Raw genomic sequence first — 21,203 nt, forward strand, 5'->3', positions numbered from 1 at the left:
AGAGGGATTTTATTCTTCTTCTTCTGGACTGCTCATGCAACCTTCTTATAGGCTAAGGTGCTCCGTTGCTAACTGGCTATTAACCAGATACCTCGAGCACCCAGTTGCTCTCAGCTGGTCATCAGAGGAGTGTCAGGGGCAAGCCAGGCCCAGATTCACCTTGAAGGGCCAGTTGCTCCGTGACACAAACCTTTTACAGTTTGCCTTTCGGATGTGTGTCTGTCTGTACAATACAGCATATCCACTTTCCACTAGGACAGCCTCTACGCATTTTTGTTAGCTTCCAGTTCCAAAACAAAGGTATTTACAATAAAATATTAAGGAGCTGATTTAAAACATGGTTTATTCAATTTCCTCACTTCAAACAGGGATTGATTAAAGGATGGGGCAGTGCTCGGCTTCATTGCTGTCATGACGCAGACAAGTCACAATGGTTGTATGTGAGGAGTGAGGGACACAAAATAATCTTTGTAGATGAGAGACACTTCCACAGAGCTGAAGCTATGCAACTGAGCCACTAAAGTAGACTGGATTTGCCCTTTCAGGCTGCATTTCTTTTGTTCTTTTATCATCCTTCCTGTCATGGACTCCTTCCAACCACCCTTCTCTCCCCCACCCTGAGAGAAAGGAGAAAATGCAGGAAAGGTAAGCAATGGTGAGAGTAGATTTATATGTCCCATGCCTCCAAACTTTGGAGGCAAAAAATGAGTGAGGAGGCCTGGGTGTGGTGCAGAGAGAGGCTCTATGGGCCTCTTTACACCAGCTAGGAAACCTGTCACTGCCCTTTACACAAGAACTATTAAAACATGGTGTGTTATTAAAAAAAAAAGTATTAAAGGTTTTTCCTAGTTATGGAAAGGGCCATATACTGAATGATTGAGTCTGTTGCTTCATTTTGATTAAAAAAGCTAAAATGAAACAAAATTAACATGACAAATATTAAATGGATTAAAAACTGGCTAACTGACCCATCTGCAAATGCAACTGTAAATGGGGAATCATCATCGAGAGGCTCTTGGTCCTGTGCTATTTAACATTTTTATCAATGACCTGGAAGAAAACGTAAAGTCGTCACTGATACATTTTGTAGTTGACACAATTGGATGAGTGGTAAATAATGAAGAGGACAGGTCACTTGGTAAGCAGGGTGCAAACAAATAGCATGTGTTTTAATACAGCTAAATGTTAAGTTACTCATCTTGGAACAAAGAATGTAGGATATGTTTATAGATGAGGGACTCTATCCTGGGAAAGAGTGACTCTGAAAAAGACTTGGGGATCATGGTAGATAATCAGCTGAACATGAGCTCCCAGTGTGACACAGGCCAAAAGGGCTAATGAGATTCTTGGATGTATAAACGGGGGAATCTCAGGGAGTAGAGAGATTATATTACCTCTGTATTTGGCACTGATGCAGCTGCTACTGGAATGTTGTGTTTAGTTCTGGTGTCACAATTCAAGAAGAATGTTGGTAAATTGGAGAGGTTTGAGAGAAGAGCCGCAAGGATGGTTTAAAAATTGGAAAACATGCCTTAAAGTGATAGACTAAGGAGTTCAACCTACCGTATATACTCATTCATAAGCCGAATTTTTTTAGTAAAAAAGGGAAGCATCAGAGAAGGGGGTATAGAGAGGGAGAGGTGGGACACAGCCCCTCCCCACCAAGGGAGGGGGCAAGGAGAGGCAGCAGAGCCAGAAGGGAAAAGGCGGGGCCGGAGTCTCTCCGCTTCTGACCACGCTGCTCTCCCCCGAGCCGCCGAAGCAGCTGCAGCTCTGGGGCTGGCAGGCTGCCGCCGCACCGCCTGGCCCAGCCCGCTGGATCAGGCTGTGGCTGTGCCACCGAGTCTGGCCCGCCTGGCCCTCCTCAGATAAGGTGGGAAGGGATGGGATGGGGAGAGTGTGGGTGTCCCTGGCTAGGGGTGGGGTCATGTGGGGGGCGATCACAGGGGTTAGTCCCCTTACTCCCAGCTTCTCCCCCCCCCCCCCGAAAAAAAAATTTCCCCACCAGTTGCTGTCCCGGCCTGTCAGAGTAATCCACTGGTGCACCAGGACACTTTGTTTACCTAGGTTTACCTCTGTGCTGTGGACGCTTGAAGTAAACAAACCATCTCGGCCCGCCAGTGGCTTATCCTGATGGCCCGAGAGCCAAAGTTTGCCAACCCCTGAATTATAAGGTTGGCTTATGAATGGGTCATAAACAATTTCTATTTTTACTTATCCATCTTGCGGGGATTGGCTTATAAATGAACCGGCTTATGATCGAATGTATACGATATTTAGTTTAACAAAGAGAAAGTTGAGGTATGATTTGAACACAGTCTACAAGTACTTACATGAGGAACAAAAATTGTGATAATGGGCTCTTCACTCTAGTAGACAAAGATATAACAAAATCCCCTGGCTGGAAGTTGACGCTAGACAAATTCTGCCTGGAAATAAGGCACACTTTTAAGAGTGAGGGTATTTAACCATTGGAACATTTTACCAAGGGTTGTGATGGAGTCTCCATCACTAACAATTTTTAAACTTAGATTGGATGTTTTTCTTAAAGATGTGCTCTAGTTCAAACAGGAATTATTTCAGGGAAATCCTATGGCCTGCTTTATACAAGAGGTCAAACTGGATGACCACAATGGTCCCTTTGGGCCTTATAATCTATGAAAATAAAGCACTCATACTTTGGTGGTGTATGGAAGTATAAATCTCTAAAATGTAATATAAAAGGTCAGCAGTACGCAATTCAGAAGGATTGGGAGAGACATGGATCAACTTATTCTGTTGAGGAATAAGATTAGCATCTATTCGGACTCTACTGCTGTTCACCATACCAATTTTGCTTTGTAAAATTGCATTATGATATTTAAAGTTCTAAACTTACTTAAACAAGCGGGTGTCTTTTTTTTGCCACACCTCAATTACCTGCAGCCAGTCCTTTTGGGAAGGACCTGAAAATGGAAAAAAAAATACGATACACTATTTAACAATATCAGTTTGTTTTTCAAAGCAATTTGCAGACTTGAATAAATTATTTTTCAGTGTCTGCTTTGGTCAGATTGAAGAAAATCGGTGACTTTAAAAAATAGTCTGGGGAGCAATTTAACTGCTTTATTTTATTAATCTGAATTACAAGTTACTTTTGTTTTGAAAGCATGTTCTTTGAAGCTGGAAATCATACTGTCACTCACCCCAGTGTCAGATTCCTGCAGTACATATGCACAACAGTGTGTTTTCCCTTGTACCATATGTGCTGAAATAAGCAGAGTGGTGAAAAAGGGTGCTTTTTAAAGTTGAAACTGAAATTTTAATTTTAGTTTTGATTGTGTGATGCTAACATCATCTCAATATAGCTTAATACTAATTATTAAGTTGCATTATAGAAAAAGACAAACTGAGTTTACAAATAGTGAACACGTTGTATGGATTAGCATCATTACAAACTATGTTAGTATTACAGGATGACCTTTGCTGTGCTTGACATTCATTGAGCTCTTTCACACACATTAATTCCCTCTAACTGCCCTACACTCCCCTTTGCTATGAGAATATTATAGATCACAGAATTTAACTTTTCACCCTCATTGGACTGCAAGTTGGGAAGTTTGCTGATGTTACAAAATCTGCTTCCTTCTACTTTTCCAAAACCAATGAAGAGGGAAGCGAAGAGAAACTACTGCCTGTCTAGACTAATAAAATAAAATTGTTAGTGCAGACAGTATTCATTTCAAGGCAAATGATGTATTTTCAATAATATGCTACCAAAGCCAGTAGAAGATTGCAACTGATATTCCAAGAGCTATTATGTTCCTAATGGATGTGATGCTTTTTATGATACTGTTTCAAGAACACCCTATAGTGTAGTACCTCAAAGTATTTGCATAGAACTGATTTCCTTTTTTATTTTTTCCTTTCCTTAGTTTTATAATAAAAGTCTTAACTAGTGACTGGTGCCATTTTTGCTGCAGGTAGAATGTTACAAGGGAAGCAATGACCAATCTCATAAGAGGCTTCTGGATTTTGTACTCCTTCCTCAAGTTGCTTTTTTAACTGGCAGGCAGAATGGCCGTATTTTTCCCCTTTTGTAAACAATGATTGTTGTTGAATGCAGTTCAGAGATTGTAGTCATAACTACTGAATTCTGATTGTTTTGGGAGCCTGCCATTCTTGAGTACCTTTTGCTGTTTTCAGCTGTATTCTCCTTGCCCTAGTAAACCAGGAGAAGGTAAAAGCCAGGTTGCTGACAGCTATAACTATCTATCTCATGTTTCTGCTGACAACTAAATGCTAATCTCTTCATCTTCAGTTTTGGTGTGTACATGGAAAACACTTCCATTAAACTAATTTTTCCAGATGGTTTGGCATTGCTTGACTTCTAGTTTCGTGCAGTGACTCTCAACCTTTCTAGACTACTGTACCCTTTCAAGAGTCTGATTGGTCTTGCAAGCAACGTTACCCCCAACTAACATTAACAATTGGCATATAAATATTATACTTACATTTCACTGTCTAGCATATAGAGCAGTATAAACAAGTTATTGTATTTTAGTTTGTAATGACTTTGCTAGTGCTTTTTAGGTAGCCTGTTGTAAAACTAGGCAAATATCTAGATGAGTTGATGTATCCCCTGGAAGACCTCTGTATACCCCCTGCAGTATGCATACCCTTGGTTGAGAACCACTGGATTAGTGTGTGCGAAGTGCAATAATTTAAATAACTCAAATAAAAATATTTCCCCCCTCAGTTAGTCCACAATGACCCATGTGAAAACTTATCTTTTAGCAACAAGTTATGTTATTTGTAGAGAACACTTTTGGACACACACATTAATGCTAGCCTAGCTGCACAGTAATTTAGTCTCCACAATATCACAATTAAATCAGTTCTGCCCCCCGCAAATAAAATCATTTCTGACACACAGCCCCTCCCTTTTTCCTCTCTTACAAACATCATTTAATAAAATCTCTTTCTCCTTTTCTCTTCCCTGTTCCCCAGCTAATAACTTCTGGACTCTTTCCCCCATTCTAGAACAAATACATTCTGAGCTCCCCTTAGATATATGAATTTGTAGACCCTTCTTTCTCTTTCCCCTATGTAGTGAATGCTTGGTTCCTCTGACTAATGCATTCTGGGAATCCTCTCTTCCTCAAAGAAATGCATACTGGGAAGTGCATACACAAAAACATTTTACCACGCTTCGAGGTATATTGATACAGCTGGTCTACTTGTGTCTATTTAAAAAAAATAGCTATCCTATTTCTGCTGAACTCGGCCAAATTGTGGGAGGATGAAAGGGCAGATGAGACTTCATTCTGTGCAACATCTGTGATCATAGCTGACTGTGCAATCACTGTCCCTGTTATAAAACAGGAGGAAGTAGTACTGCTTTTTTCCCGTTAGTACACTTAATCTAATAATTAATTCAATCAATACAGAACGATAGCAGGGATGGAAAAGCTGAGGTTTTGGTTGCCACTGATATGCACACATGACGTCACTGGAGTGGAGAGTGGTATTGGCGTCTCATGTTTTCTTTTTAACTCTTTATACGAAAACTGCTTTATAGTGAATAATTGAGACAGATATATTGACCTAACAAAGTCACATAATCATCCATTCAGCCCCCATAATGACAACTTACTACCTCTTTATCTGCAATATATAGTATAAAACAGTGGCTCTCAACCTTTCCAGACTGCTGTGCCCCTTTCAGGAGTCTTATTTGTCTTGTGGACTCCCACGTTTCTCCTCACTTAAAAATAACTTGCCCACAAAATCAGACATAAAACCACAGAAGTGTCACAGCACCCTGTTATTAAAAACTACTTACTTTGTCATTTTTACCATATTAAATAAATCAATTGGAATATAAATATTGTGCTTACACTGCAGTGTATAGTATATAGAGCAGTATAAACAAATCATTGTCCGTATGAAATTGTAGTTTGTACTGACTTTGCTAGTGGGGTTGCTAGGCATCCAGTTTTTGACTGGAACGCCTGGTCCAAAAGGGACCCTGGAGGCTCCAGTCAGCTTTGCTGACCGGGCCATTAAAATTACTGTTGGTGGTTCAGCGCAGCTAAGGCAGGCTCCCTGACTGCCATGGCTTCGCGCAGCTCCTGGAAGCAGCCGGCGTATCCTTGCAGCCCTTAGGTTGTGGTGCAAACAGGGAAGTTCCTTGCACTGCCCTCACCCACCAGTGCCAGCTCTGCAGCTCCCATTGGCTGGGAACCATGGCTAATGGGAGCTGCGGGGGCTGTGGGCACTGGCGGCGTGCAGAGCCACCTGGCTCATCCACCTAGGAGGAGCTGGATGTGCCAGCCGCTTCCAGGAGCTAGGAGCCACGTGGAGCTAGGGGCAGACAGGGACCCTGCCTTAGCCCTGCTGCACCGCCAACCGGGAGCTGCTTAAGAAAAGTGCTGCCTGACTGGAGCCTGCACCCCAACTCCCTGCCCCAGATTGGAACCCCCTCACGTGCCCTAACTGCCTCCCAGAGTCTGCACCCCAATCCCCTGCCCCAGCCCTGAGCTCCCTCCTGCACCCCAAGCCCTTCATCCCTGGTCCCACTCCAGAGCCCGCCCCCCGTAGCTAGAGCCCTCACCTCTTCCTGCACCCCAGTCCCCTGCTTCAGCCTTTGCTCCCTCCCACACCCAAACTCCCTCCTGAAGCTCGCACCCTGCACCCCCTCCCCCTTATCTCTATTCCCACCCCAGAGCCTGCACCCCAACCCTCTGCCCCAACCTTGATCCTCCTCCTGCACTCCAAACCCCTCGGCCTCAGCCTTTAGCCTCCTCCTGCACCCCAAACCTCTAATCCCTGGCCCTACCCCAGAGTCCGCACCCCCAGCCAGAACCCTCACCCCCTCCTGCACCCCAACCCAGTCCAGTGATTGTGAGTGAGGGTGGGGGAGAGTGAGCGACGGAGGGATGGGAGATGGAGTGTGTGGGGGCTGGGCCTCGGGAAGGGGCGGGGCAGGGGTGTTCGGTTTTGTGCGAGTAGAAAGTTGGCAACCCTATTTGCTAGTGCAAATATCTAGATGAGCTGATGTACCCCCTGGAAGACCTCTGTGTACCCCTGGTTGAGACCCACTAGTATAAAATACATGTATTCTGTATGGTAGATGGGGCAACAATTAATCTCTGTCTAGACTAAGTAGCTCAGTACAGTTTCTTAGGGAATCTATTTTCTGAAACTTCAGGGATGGCAGAAATTACAGAAAAAAATGTTAATATCATGAGTGGCAGACTTTCAATATTATGGTGTGTAGATGGTAAAGGATGGCTTGGGTTTTATTTTCCAATTGCTTAAAATATGTCCACCAGTAGTTTTGTGTGCATATATGTGGATAAAAACAGTTCAACATGAGGTTAAAAAAGGAGCGACTGAGCATTATTATAGCTATATATTTAAAATGTGAAAATACGAAGTTTTCTTATCAATCAGTTTCCCGGAGAGTCTTCTTGCTTCTATCTGACCTCTGGGAGTTTATCAACGGGTGCCATACAGATGCCATCGTCAATGTCAATTTGTTGTTCAAGCAAACAGAAGACCTGAATAAATTCTTTTTCAGTGTCTGCCTTGGTCAGATTGAAGAAAATTTTATGTCCTCAGTTCCAAAGCTTATGTACTTACAGTATTTTAGTACTGTACATTTTTGTAGCAATATCTCTTATTCTTTTGCATCCCTTTCTGTTGACTTAGATGACAGATACAATGTTTTATTTGGAATGGCTGGTAGCCGCATAGCAAACTGAATATTCTGTGGGTACCAAAAGGAAGAGGGGAAACTAGTGGCTTCAGTTCTTCATATTTATTGCTGGGACACACAACTGAATCTTAATGGTACTCAGGCATACGAGGAAAAAAGTGAGTGCAGCAGTATTCTAGAATCCACCCAAAATGAAATGTAGAGAATACGTTTCTATGTACCCTACGCTATCGGCTACCCCAACAAATTAATATGTATCCTTTAGTTGTGCGTTTTACTAAGTTTTGAAATATTTGAGGATTGAGAAGGGACTTGGGCATCACTTTCTCCAAGCATTCACTCAGTCCAAATTTGGGCATTTTTATGCATGTGAATGGGAGGAAAGTGAATGCTTGTTAAGAGACAATTTAATAAAAATAAATAAATAAAACACACGTGACACCTTTAAATGATTTGAGATTATGGGTAAAATTTTCAGTGTGTGTATATCTCCGTAATAATTCTTTGGCACGTTGGCTACTGATTCCTTCTCCCTTATCCACCCCCCCTAAATTACTGATTTGCAATGCGCTTAAAGCTTTAATTTGGGGGATGGGGGCAAAGGGGAGGATTGCAAACTAATTCTCCTAAAAATACTAAAACACTTTTTCACAGTGCCTCCAGTAGACTTACTGTTTTTCTGTTTGTCTAAAAGGATTGTGAGTAATAAATTTGAAAGACCCTAAATCTGAAATTATATTTTCAGGATTGGAAGGAATTAGGATTGTCACATAAATTCCTTTCATATACAAAAAAGATGAAAGTGGGTATAATTTTGAAATTGTAGCTCCTTGTATGCTGGAGAGGACGAAGACTTTCTTTGGTGCAGATATGTGTATTTGCTGTGGATACCCAAAGTAAATTCCTTCAGCAAATAAACTTATTTCATCTTGTCCCAAAGGAAGTTATTGGGTCCTACATTTGCTTGTTTGCTTACTGCTATGCTGATTAAATACCAAAATGGATTTTTGACGTTTCCCTATCATCATTCCCAGTACAATGAAAGGTTATTTCTGTTTCTGTGGTCGGGGAGAGAGAGATTTTAATGTGATGAAATTTGATTATTTTTAAGGAGGGTCACGGGGTTTGCTTCTATGATCTGATATAGCTAAGGGGAGTGTCTGGCTCTATGTAGGGGAACATGATGCTAGCTGTAATGACAGGATTTCACAGGTGCGAAGTATGTTCCTGATGAGCTATAATATGTGGTTGGGGGAGTTTCTATGGAAGTTGAGATATTTCCTGGGGTCCTTATCTTTGCTGTCTATCTTGGACTGTGCTTCACCACTATATCCTCAGAGGCATGGGTCTGGAGGCTTACAGCAACTGCCCACTCATATACATTCACTCTAGTGTGAATTTCCACAGCGTTGCTATCCCTCTTCTCCCTGTCTGCCTAAATGCATGCCCTTCAGAAGCCTCTCCTCCCATTGTTCATGCAGACAGGATTACAGGGAGAGGAGAAAGATACTTTGGTTCCCTTCTATCTGAGGATTTTTGGGTCACTGTAGAGAAGTTCCCAGTAATTTATGTTCATCCTGTGCAACCAAGGGTGTACGATGACACTTTGTCCTGTAATTGTATGAATATGAAAGGATTTATCCATCTGAACATTGTGAAAAGTACCATGATCTCGGCTTTCTGGCGACAGCAGGCTTGGCATTGTGTCATGGTAGGAGGGGCGGGTGTTTTGTTTTTCCTACTTTCTGGCAATGTGATCTTACAGCTAGCAATATGACATGTACTGTAGTTTATTCAGCTCCATAGTCTCTCCACTTACCAAAATATCTTGGAATATACAAGTAGTCAGACTCAAGGGTATAAATGTCTTTGTGATAGACTTGATATAGCCCCTTGTGCTTTTAAAAATGAATAATTTTAGGACACAATTAAAGCAAATTATTTAGAGTGTCTTTCTGTCCACATTGTTTCTAACAGGGATAACCTTGTCATGGTCATCTGGAGTAAGTTAGTTACAATTTTGTCAACAAGGGACACTGAAATTTGTTAACTTGAGTTGTTAATAGATAATTAATATTATTCAAAGTTAATCCTTATTATTGTTTATTATTTATATTACCATAATGCCTAGAAGCCCTAGTCATGGATCAGGAAGGGACCCCATTGTTCTAGGCACATTGCATTCATCATCAGAAGGTATCTTCTCTCTGACAGTGATGCATAATAAATTGCTGTGTTTTGCATCTGCAGTTGAATTGTCTACATCTTTACATTGAAAGCAAAGTCATTTTTGGTCGTCTTTCAATTTCTTGGCTTGATAACCAGAAATCTGATGATAATTTGAATTAGTGTCAGCGATAAGTGGTAGATCCAGGATCTTATTTAAAAAAAAATCCTATCACATCAAAAAGGAAGAGGATTTGCAATTGCATAGCCAGCAAGTACAGTTAAAAGACAAAAAGGATCCTGTGTCTGTGTTTATTGTTGGCAGCATCTATATTTAGGATGAATTAGAGCTCAGCTCTATGGGGGAAAAAAATTTTGAAGGAGCAACATATCTAATGTAGCAATTGCTAAATTATAAACAGGGCACCAAATTTTGCAAAATCATAATTGCATAGTTCCCTGAAGTGCAGTGAATGATGACATGATGAAGGACTCTAATTCTCCTGTCAGGTTCTTACTCACTTGTGTAAGTTTAGTACTGAGCCATATGTGCTGTGTCAACTAAAGTTTTAGTGCAAGATCATGATTTCCTATACAGATGCTCCCCGACTTACGCATGCGTTCCATTCCGGAATGCCTTGCGTAACTCGAATTTTGCGTAAGTTGGAAACGTATACCCGACCATATGGAAAAAAACCCCAAAACCACCCCTCCTATTTCTAGCTTACGGAACTTTTTCCGTAAGTGCGGATTTGCGTAAGTCGGGTTTGCGTAACCCGGGGGGCGTCTGTAGTCTTTCCAAGTCTTCGAGTAGCTTTGTCTCCTAATTAATCTAGAGCTAAAACCTCCTAACTGCAAGATTTAAGCTAGACAATGTAAGCCGCTCTGTAAGCTTTTGGCCTCCGTAAGGAAAGAGGGTTAAAAAAATGTATTTACATCTAAAGAAGAACTTCCTATACAGTGTTTTGTTCTTCAGGTATTCCAGAGATACGATACAACCCCGGGGGGCGGGGCTCTGGTGAGGATTTAAAGGGCCCAGAGCGCCGGCCGCTGCAGGGAGCCCTGGGCCCTTTAAAGTGCCGCCGGAGCCCCGCTGCCAGAGCTCCGGTGGCGCTTTAAAGGGCCCAGGGCTCCCCAAAGCGGCTGGAGCCCTGGACCCTTTAAATCACCGCTGGGGAAGCCGGTCCAGGCTGACATTTAAAGTAGCGAGCTTTCTTCTGACACTAGCTAATTTCTATTGTAGAAAAACTGTTCTTTTCCATGCTTTCCTAGAGATGTTTCCCTTGCAGCAAACTGGATGTAAAATTAAGCTGAAGTACAAAATGCAACCTATTGCAAAACTTAGCAATCAAATTATTAAGAAATAGTCTATCTTAAAGGGGCATGAAATTCCAGTTATTATGTATCGCTTCAGTGAACATAGATGATCATAATGGTCCCTTCTGATCTTAACTTCTATGATTCTATGATTCTAACACAGTGTCTGTGTTTTGAGGGTGTGTATTACCCTTGTGTTAGTGGTGGTAATGAGACATTTCCTACTGAAGGAAGAATGATATAAATATCAAAGTTGTAGAGTGGCTAAAAACAGGCTCAAATTTTAAAACAAGAGTTCCCATTTAGTCAAAGCAATATGACTTGGGGAGAAGGGGATTGTTTACCATAACGTAGAAAGAAATGGAACTATTCAGCGAGTATGATTTAGTGAGACCCACTCAAAAAAAAAAACCGTACCATCCCCTTACCAATCTGATTTGCTTGATTCTTAGGAAGGCAACTATACTATGATGATAAGCACTATAGACATTTCTGTACACTAAACAATAAACTGGTTCTACCTCTTACAACTAGGTACCAGTGCCAGGACCCTATACTTGAAGTGCCATGCAGAGGAGAGGGAGGTTAGTTTCTGGACAAAGGAAAAACTGGTTCTATAGCCCTAGTCCATCTGGTGGTACCGAATCTATTTAAAATGCTTGCAGACTCCTGCTGTAAAGCTTTGGTCAAAAACCTTAATAAGCTTTCTAGGCCCCCTATTGAGAACTGAAACTCATGGCTGACAGCTCCGAAAATAGACCTACACTTCTGGCCTGTTAAAACCCCTCCTGTCTTTCAGGATCATGTCCTATGCTGCAAAATGAATTGAATAAAAATGAGTTCCTGTATGAAAGGCACTCCTTTCCTTCATGGTAGGAGGAAGTTTAGAGAGCTAGAATTCGAGTCTTGCCAGCCGATGCTTCTGATTTCCTTTAGAATCTGTCTCTCCTATGGATTCCTTTGACATGGGTGATAATGGAACAGAGTGGGAGTAAGAAATTATGAACCAGTAGCTTGTCAAGTGTCTGTGCTTTCTACTTGGTGGATCTAGGGCCATTATTACATAAACTGTCAAATCAAGTCAGATCCCCTTGCCATGTACCTAACTTTCCCTAGAGGTGTGCAAATTTCTGTCTGTGTCATTCAGAGAATGGAGTGCTGGCAGCCATGCTCAGGAATGGAGCTCAGTTCTCTGAAGGTAATCCCTTTGGAAAGCAGAGTTATTCTCCATAAGGAAGGCTGTAACCCTTTGCGTCTGAATATCGGAATTCTTCAGTGAAATATTTGATAAAGATTTTAAAGAACAGTGGGGTGTGGGTGTAAAATACCATTTATTTCTGAAAGTTATTTGACGTATGATATAGGTACCTATTAATTTGATCTTTACTGCGTATCTATCTTTTACATTTCTAAGAACTCAGCTTGCATTTAGAGAGTACAGCCATCTTATTCTCAGAGTAGGAGCAATATGTAAAGAAGAAAAATACACATTGAGTTTTTTGAAAGAGGCTTTATTTTCTTTTTGTTGTGTCTAATTTAAAATAAGTCTTAGATTTAGAGTGCATGTTTTTTCCCTTTGTTTGAGGAAACACAGTATTGAGCATCCTGAACTTTTAAAACTCCCTCTTTGGCCTTAAAAGAAGCAATTTTTCTTTTTTATATCTTTTCCCAACAAGTTCAAGTAATTGAAATCCAAGTTTATGCTCTTTCCCCAGGACAGAAACTCAAACCTTTCTGTAGTAGAGCAAAGGAACTGAAATCTAAAGATAGCATCTCACCCTCCTACTAGGAGCTATAGCACTCTTCCATGAGAAATGGTTGCATATCACTAAAGACATATGGGTCCCATCCATAACAACATTGAATGTTATACTGAATTATTTTTCCCTTCACACAGCAAATATCAGGTCCCCCTGAAAACGTCTATTTCCAGCTTCTAGCCAAAGAATCAGAGATTTCTGGACAGGCAACACAACCTTTTTACTATAGAAAAACTCAGATTCTACAGTGACGGGTGTGTTATAAACACTAAACTTGAGAACTTGATCAGTTCCTATGCCAGCCTTAAGAATGATTGTTGACTGTGCTCATCGTCTATCAGCAGTCCCTTAAATTCATTGAGTGCCCTGGCTGTCCTACATGAATCCTTTTTTCCAAGTTTAGGCTCCAAAAGCATCACTCAGGGAAGTGGGTTAGGGTGGCAGCAATGTTTTAAAAAGAGATCATTGCTTGATGAGGGCTTTCAGGAAAGTCAAAGGGGAGACAAGAATGCAGGAATGGATTTAGGTTTAATTTTTGACCAGCTGGGAAGAGTCCTTTGTACCATTCTAGAGGATTGCTTACATGGGGATAATAAAGCTGCATTTAAGAAGTTGCTCCATAATAAATAAATGGAAACATAATCTCTGTTCTATTCCTTTTTAAATTGTAGTGACAATTACTTTTTTATTTTGGTAGAAGAAAAATATAAACAGCATGATAAAGTTTAGTGACGTGGTATTAAAAATATCTCATAGTTGAGATGATTCCTTGAAGCAATTTGTCAAATACACCTCTACCTCAATATAACACAACCCAATATAACATGAATTCGGATATAACGTGGTAAAGCAGCGCTCCGGTGGGGGCGAGCTGCGCACTCTGGTGGATCAAAGCAAGTTTGATATAGCGCGGTTTCACCTATAATGCGGTAAGATTTTTTGGCTCTCGAGGACAGCGTTATATCAAGGTAGAGGTGTAACTCAGCTAAGTGACAAATTCTAAAGTTTGTATAGCAGGGATCGGCAACCTTCGGCCTGTGGCCCGCCAGGATAAGCCCCCTTGGGGGGCGGGGCTGGTTTGTTTACCTGCCGCGTCCGCAGGTTCGGCTGATCGCAGCTTCCACTGGCTGTGGTTTGCCGCTCCAGGCCGATGGGGACTGCGGGAAGCAGCGTGGGCCGAGGGATGTGCTGGCCATGGCTTCCACGGCCAGCGAGAGCCGCGATCGGCTGAACCTGCAGACGCAGCAGGTAAACAAACCAGCTCGGACCGCGAGGGGGCATACCCTGGCATGCCGTGTGCCAAAGGTCTCCGATCCCTGTTGTATAGTGTGATTTTTTTTTTCCTCCTGTCCTATCTACCCAAAGGGCCTTATTATAAAGCAACAGACTTCCATTTCAAACTTACTAATTTTGTTATGCTGCAAGTCTTTGTCAAAGTCAGAATTGTTGTTTCCTTGATAAGGGAGTGATATGAAACTTAAAGTAGTAATTTATATGAACTATTCCAATAATGTCAATGGGTGATCTTACTTGAGCAAGGGCTGCTCAAATGCCAGGGTCTTTGTTAACAAAACTTGCCTTCTCACCAATATACAAGTACATTAGCAGAATAAAAATACAATTAGAAAAATTAAATTTGTTTCTAGAGTTTCTCAATAAATAGCTATAAAATGATACCTTCCAGGCCATATACAAAACATCAGATTGTTTTGGCAGTAAAGAAAATGTCCTGGTATCCTAGTAAAACAAACAACTCCTCTTCTAGTGTCCTGTCCAAAAGAATGTCTCATTGCTGAGACATTTGAGACTGCGACTGTTTTTTTCCCCAGTTGGTTTGTATTTGAAATAAAACTCAGTTTAAAAAATAAAATGATCCCAGTGCTTTGCTCACAACAAAAAACCAGCACCTTATCAGTGGGGGAGAAGAGAGAGACTTCCACATCTTGATATCTAAAACTTCGTGTCAAAATAACCCGTTGCTATGGTTTAGCACTTATTTTCATGAGACTGAATTAGAGATGTGTAAAAGTTCGGTGTTAGAATGGTGGATATAATGTAATAGACAACAATTAAAGATTCAAACTTACATAGGAAATAGGAAATTCACAGAACAAAGCTGCAATGCCACCTTAAGTCAGCCTTCTTTTCTATGCTTTTCAGTCACGGATTCCAAAGCCAGAAGGGACTATAGTGATCAGCTCCTCTGACCTCCGGTATAATACAGGTCATCAAACATCCCTAAAATAATTACTATAACAGTGTCCCATTAGCATACCCTGGTTGGTTCTTTATTAAAAGTTCTATTTTGCCTCCTGTATTCACATTGAATACCACCTTACTACATTCAGAGTCCCATTGATTTTATTGGGACAACTTTTGTAATAAAGTACTATTTGCCATGACTCAAGCGGTAGTGTAAACCTGCCCCATGTCGATATAACTTTGGTCACTCAGGGGTGTGAAAAAGCCACCCCTGAGCAAGGCAAGCTACAGCAGCCTAACCACTGTCCACACCAGCACTATGTCAGCAGGAGATGCTCTCCTGCTGACATAGCTTCTGCCTCTCACAGAGGTGGAGTAATTATGCCGATAGGAGAGCTCTCTCCCGTCGGCATCGAGTGTCTTCACCAGACGTGCTACAGCGGCGCAGCTGCAGCCCTGTGCCAGTGTAGTGCTTCTAGTGTAGACTAGCCCTAAGGATGGCATCATTGGTCCCTAATAGAAAATGAACCCCTGTAGAGTAACTTTCCAGGGCAGACAAGCCATATTAAACCAGTATGTGAATTTAAACTGATATAGTTACACTGGTATAATGACCTGTGTGGACATTCTTATTCCAGAGTAAGAGTGGCTTTTTCAGTTTAGTTTATGTCTTTCTGGAAGGAATTTAAGCAAAACAGAAAAAAGCCACTCTTATTCTGGATTAAAATTGTTCATGTGGGGAGTTATACCAGTGTAACTACTTCGGTTTAACTAATCTAGTATAATTATACTGGATAACTAGTCAAACTTTCCTGTGTAGACAAGCCCTTAATTTACATTATTACATTTTGAGTGGATGGATAAGTCTGTAGGCGAAACTGGTATTCGGTACTCTCCACTTAATTTGTAACTTGCTTGTTCAGGAAATCTTCACGGGGACACTGAACTTAGTGATCCATTCTGCCTACTTCTGCCTACTTATTCTAGTGCACCAATCGTTGTGTTATTTTAGTGATAGGCAGCTAATAAATACCATAGATTGATTGAGAGATAATAGTAACCACTGCTTCACAGGGATGCCATCAGGTGATTAGTGATGTTTAAATCTTTTCTGTGTGTCACTTTCAAGCTGGATCTAATTGTTCATTAACAATACCTGTCAGTTCTCCTTCAGCTGTGAAACAAGCAGAAATGTGTACAAACGATATGGCTGGTTCTTTTTCCTAGTTAAACTGGAAAGAGCAAGGTGCGCAGAATGGGCTGCCATCCCGAGGTTGTCTTTCAGCAGGGATCTACATCCCTATCCTAGTGCAGACAGTGCCACTTCCCAACGCCATGGGGCAGTCTAGGAAGATAGACTGATTTAAATGAGTAATTTAAATGAATGATTTAAATAAAAAAATTCCAATCCAATTTTTTATTTATATTTTTTTGTCAAAAATGATGATCAGTTTTCATCCAACCCTGCTGTGTAGGACCATTGCAGTCTCTGTAGCTTCATGGACAGCAGCGTTACAATAGTGTCTACACCTAACCATTAAGAGGGATTCCTAGGGATAGCGGGACACCCATTCTCTCTACAAAGATTATACTCTATGTTGTGGAAAGTTACATAGTACATGATTATTATGCATCAACAGGTTACTTGTTCTGTAGTGCATATTATTCTGGCCTGTAATTATTTCATGCAGCATTAGAATAGTGATGTTTGTTTTGGTAGAAGCTATTTAATGAGATGATATGATTGGCTCATCTGCCTATTTTAAAAGGGTTACCATTACTAACCAGTCTTCCCAGTTCTGTTAGTCACTTTCATTTATTGGATTTGCATTAGTCACAGGCACTCTGTTCCTTCTCAGCAATTAAAAAAAGAGTTGCATATGAAAAACACACCTAGGGAGACATGCCTCTTTGTAGCTGGCTCCACCTCTGTGGAGTCAATCACCACCAAAATAAGGGAGTTGCCCAAGATTCTTATGCTGAAGATTAAACTCGAGATGGCTACAAGTCATACTATTATTTACATTTACAAGGATTACGTTTACTTTGTAGTCATAATTATGTAGCGTTCTGAATAGCGTTGGAGTGCTAGATGTGAAATGTCATCTCTGCTGAGCATCGTTGATACTTGATGTGTGAAAGAACATTGTGCAGTCTCCTAAAAGACATGACTCACATGAGAACGGTACACAGCTTGGAGTGGATTTACTAGTTTTGCTCCACATGAAGCATCAAATAAACAAGTTTATCTTGTTCTGGTGAGAGTGTATGGAAGAGAAAAGGGAAGGAGTGTATTGCTGGCAGCAGTACTTGCCAGCCTTCCATTGTGGGATAAGTTCTGTGCCACAGGCTGACCTCGCTCTCCCATCAACCAGAAGAGAAAGCACCTGCTTCTAGAGCAACATGAAGAAAGAGTGTCTTGCAAATGCAAGCCTCAATTCCAAGCATGGCATATTCTGCTCTCTAAAACTCCAGATGTTGGAAATGGAGGTTGAAATGAAGGCTTGCAGGAAAATGCCTGAGGCTTGCAGTGAATGTCTTTCAAAGAGTATCACTGTGTGGCTCAGCTGAGTATACCAGCAGCGTGTATATACCCTAGATGTACACTTTGCCAGTCTTCATCCCATCAAAAAAAAATTGTAGAAGCCTCCTGTTCTACATTCCAACAAAAGCTTAGATTACCCACTCTCAGTCCTGTTCGATTGAGCTCTCACTCAGAAGAAGAGATGATTGATTTCAGAAAGACCTTCCTCATATCCCTCAAAGATTATCCAAGGAAGATGGATGTACCTTGTTGGGGAAACTGAGGCACCTACACAGTATTCAGAGGAAACATTAAGAACAGTCCCACTTCGTCACACTTGTTCATAGCGTTTGTTAAACTCCGCATCTGCCTACAAGGGAGGAAATGAGAAAAACAAACTTTGCTGGACAAATATACAAGGAGAGGCTTTCTTTTTACTCCCACACTTTAAAAACTGATTGAATTAGCAATGATCGTTGCAGTGGTCTCCAGTAAGGGAACAGTATGCATTAAAATAAACAATAATATCCTACGTACATAGGTAGTTAATAAGAGCAAAAGGTACCAGAGAAGATTGTTGGTGGGTCATCAAAACTCTGAATTACTGAAATCCATGGGAGTTGTTAACAGAGAGGAAAAGCTGCAATATCATCGTGGAGCCTACAACTCTTAAGGGTTATGACAGACAGAGGGAGAGAAACTTTTTTTCTCCCGTCCCCGGATAGAGTGAAAGAACTGGATTTTGCACAAGTTCTACCTCTTCATCCCTAAAGAGGGTAAAGGAAAAGCTGAGTCACCTATTATGCATTTTCTGGAAAAATGCTAATGTGTTTGGACTTGGCACATGTATTTACAATGATTGTATGCGTGAATTGGGTATTTGAACAACAAAATTCCTGATTTGTTTGTGCAATCAGTGTATTGTAAATTAGGCATGTAATCTCTGGTGCACACATCTAAGCATGCCCGTATCTCAAAATCAGGCTTCAAAGGATAATGTGCTGCATCCAGAGTAATTTTTGCCAGGATTCCTCACTTTGGCATACTGTCAGAAACTACATTAAGAGGGGGACAAACTCAAACATACTGACACATTCCATTCCTTGAAGATGATGTGGGGGGAGGCGGGGAGTTGGTCAATACAAACAAAGAAGATCAAGTCAACATTCTGTCATTATAGACCCGGGGTCGGCAACCTTTCAGAAGTGCTGTGCCGAGTCTTCATTTATTCACTCTAATTTAAGGTTTTGCGTGCCGGTAATACATTTTAACGTTCTTAGAAGGTCTCTTTCTATAAGTCTATAATATATAACTAAACGATTGTTGTATGTAAAGTAAATAAGGTTTTTAAAATGTTTAAGAAGCTTCATTTAAAATTAAATAAAATGCAGAGCCCTCCGGACCAGTGGCCAGGACCCAGGCAGTGTGAGTGACACTGAAAATCAGCTCGCATGTCGCCTTCGGCACCCATGCTATAGGTTGCCTACCCCTGTTATTGGCCATGAGGTTAGCTCCAAAATATTAGGCCCCCACAATATTAATGGAGGGAATTTCAAAGGTGCTGAGCACCTCCAATCAGTGCTTAATTTGTAATGAAAGAGGTGCCGAGGCTTAAGCAATTAGTTGCTGTCTCTCAAGCAATTTTTTTACATTCATAACGACACAGGAAGCCCAGAGGTGCCAGGGCTATGAACTGCCAAGACCAGAGGTGCCAGGGCTATGAACTGCCAAGACCAGAGGTGCCAGGGCTCAGCCTTGGCAAGCCCTGGCACAAATTAAGCACAGCCTGCAGCTCCCATTGCCTTCAATGGGATTTGAAGATGATCAACTCATCTGAAAATTGGGCCAAATATGTATTTAGGTACCTAAATATAAATGTAGGAACCTAATTTTAGGCACCTAATTTTTGATCCCACTGTTATAATAAGCTTTCCTTAGCTGTGTTGCTTCTTGCGGGTCTTTTATCTAAAAAGAGAAAGAAGAGGGGAGAGGTCTATGAAGTTAACCTGTGGCTAAGAGAAGAACAACTTTGCTGTGGATACTAGTTTCAACAAATATTTGTTGGTACACTTGCAGTTTGTTCTCTTACTCTAAGTGTAATATGCAGAATATGGTACAGAAGAAGATAGGTTTGCAATTCGGACTTTTATATAAATGAATTGAGAGGGGTTTTTTTGTTTTGTCAATATCTGGGTAATTTAGGACAGACCTAAAACACATAGCGTACTTTTTTCTTTTTTCAATTACATCAAATGGAAAAACTATATTTAAATCCAGAGTAGTTCTATTGCTGAGATGAAATGGTAATCCAGAAACTCTAACATCATTCCCACATACTAGATTTACACAATTTTTAGCACATCTGTGCCACTGCACAGCCCACCATTGTAACATCTGTTGCACACATTTCTTGGCAGTGCAAACTGATGAGATTACAAACAAGTATGAAGTAGCTCCAAGCATTTAAGTGAACTGGAGCTATTGACACAGAGCTTTCACTTGTATTTAGTCAGGTAGGTTCTAGCATTTGTTCTAAACTTTTTCAATACAGAAAAATGCCAATGCTGGAAGATGAGACAAAAACCTAGAAACAATATATTAAGGTCAGAATTCAAAACAGGAGGATATATAATTCATGGACTCATATAATACATGGGCAAAGTACTTTAGTTGTTTCACTTTCTGAAGTGACTGTTCAATTCCACTTTTAAATTTGTAGTCTCTAATATATATATGAGAACTACTTGACAAAATTGTCTATCATTGGCTTCAACAGTGATATTTATGAAAATAGCTCCTGCTCTTATGACTGGTATAAAGTGTTCAAACAAAACAAACATGTGCAGGGTGTGCACTGAGTCAGCCATATGCCATTTTAAAATGTTTTCGCTTCACCATTCTCAGCTGGTGTCTCCGACTTTTTTATTTCAGATTCAGGATGCAGAAGGAGAAACAGTGAAACATAGGTAGGAGAAGAAATGAGAACCCCAAGAGAAAACCTTCAGTTACTCACCTACACATACAATAATGCAGATGCAGTCTTGGGACATATGTTGAATAAACCTATAAAGCAAAGTTATTTTGAAGATTATGTGAACTAGAGATAATAGCCTCTGTCTGTCTCTGAACAGAATGATGAAAGCTGCTGTAATAAGCTTTGCTAGCTTCTTTACATTTGACAATTAAAAGCAAGTGAGTAGAATGACTAGTGTAATCAATTAGAAATACACCTCTACCACAATATAACGCTGTCCTAGGGAGCCAAAAAATCTTACTGCGTTATAGGTGAAACCGCGTTATATTGAACTTGCTTTGATCTGCCGGAGCATGCAGCCCTGCCCCCGCCCGGAGCGCAGCTTTACCACATTATATTCGAATTCGTGTTATATCGGGTCACATTATATAGGGGTAGAGGTGTATAGTAGCAAAAATCATTTTGCATTAGGCTTTATGGTTACCTAAAGCAAATGTAGTTACATTTTTTCTCCTCCCTTCCTGGGCCCTTTGCTAACGTGAACAAGGTTGCTAAAAA

At 40.9% G+C, this 21,203-nt stretch overlaps 1 protein-coding gene across 4 annotated transcripts in view; it reads left to right on the plus strand.

Moving 5' to 3' along the window:
• PTPN13 (protein tyrosine phosphatase non-receptor type 13) overlaps positions 1 to 21,203 on the plus strand; it is a 211,006-nt gene that overhangs the window by 38,937 nt on the left and 150,866 nt on the right. Inside the window, exon 1 of one of the 4 annotated variants that reach the window (XM_039539643.1) lies at positions 464 to 645. The exons of the other annotated variants lie outside the window; for them this stretch is intronic. The gene's annotated coding sequence lies outside the window, so the exon portion shown is untranslated. Of the gene's footprint in view, positions 1 to 463; positions 646 to 21,203 lie in introns of those variants that run through there. 4 annotated transcript variants of the gene reach the window in all.

The sequence above is a fragment of the Mauremys reevesii genome, linkage group 5 (assembly GCF_016161935.1).
Source record: "Mauremys reevesii isolate NIE-2019 linkage group 5, ASM1616193v1, whole genome shotgun sequence".
In the NCBI taxonomy this organism is placed as follows: Eukaryota; Metazoa; Chordata; order Testudines; family Geoemydidae; genus Mauremys; species Mauremys reevesii.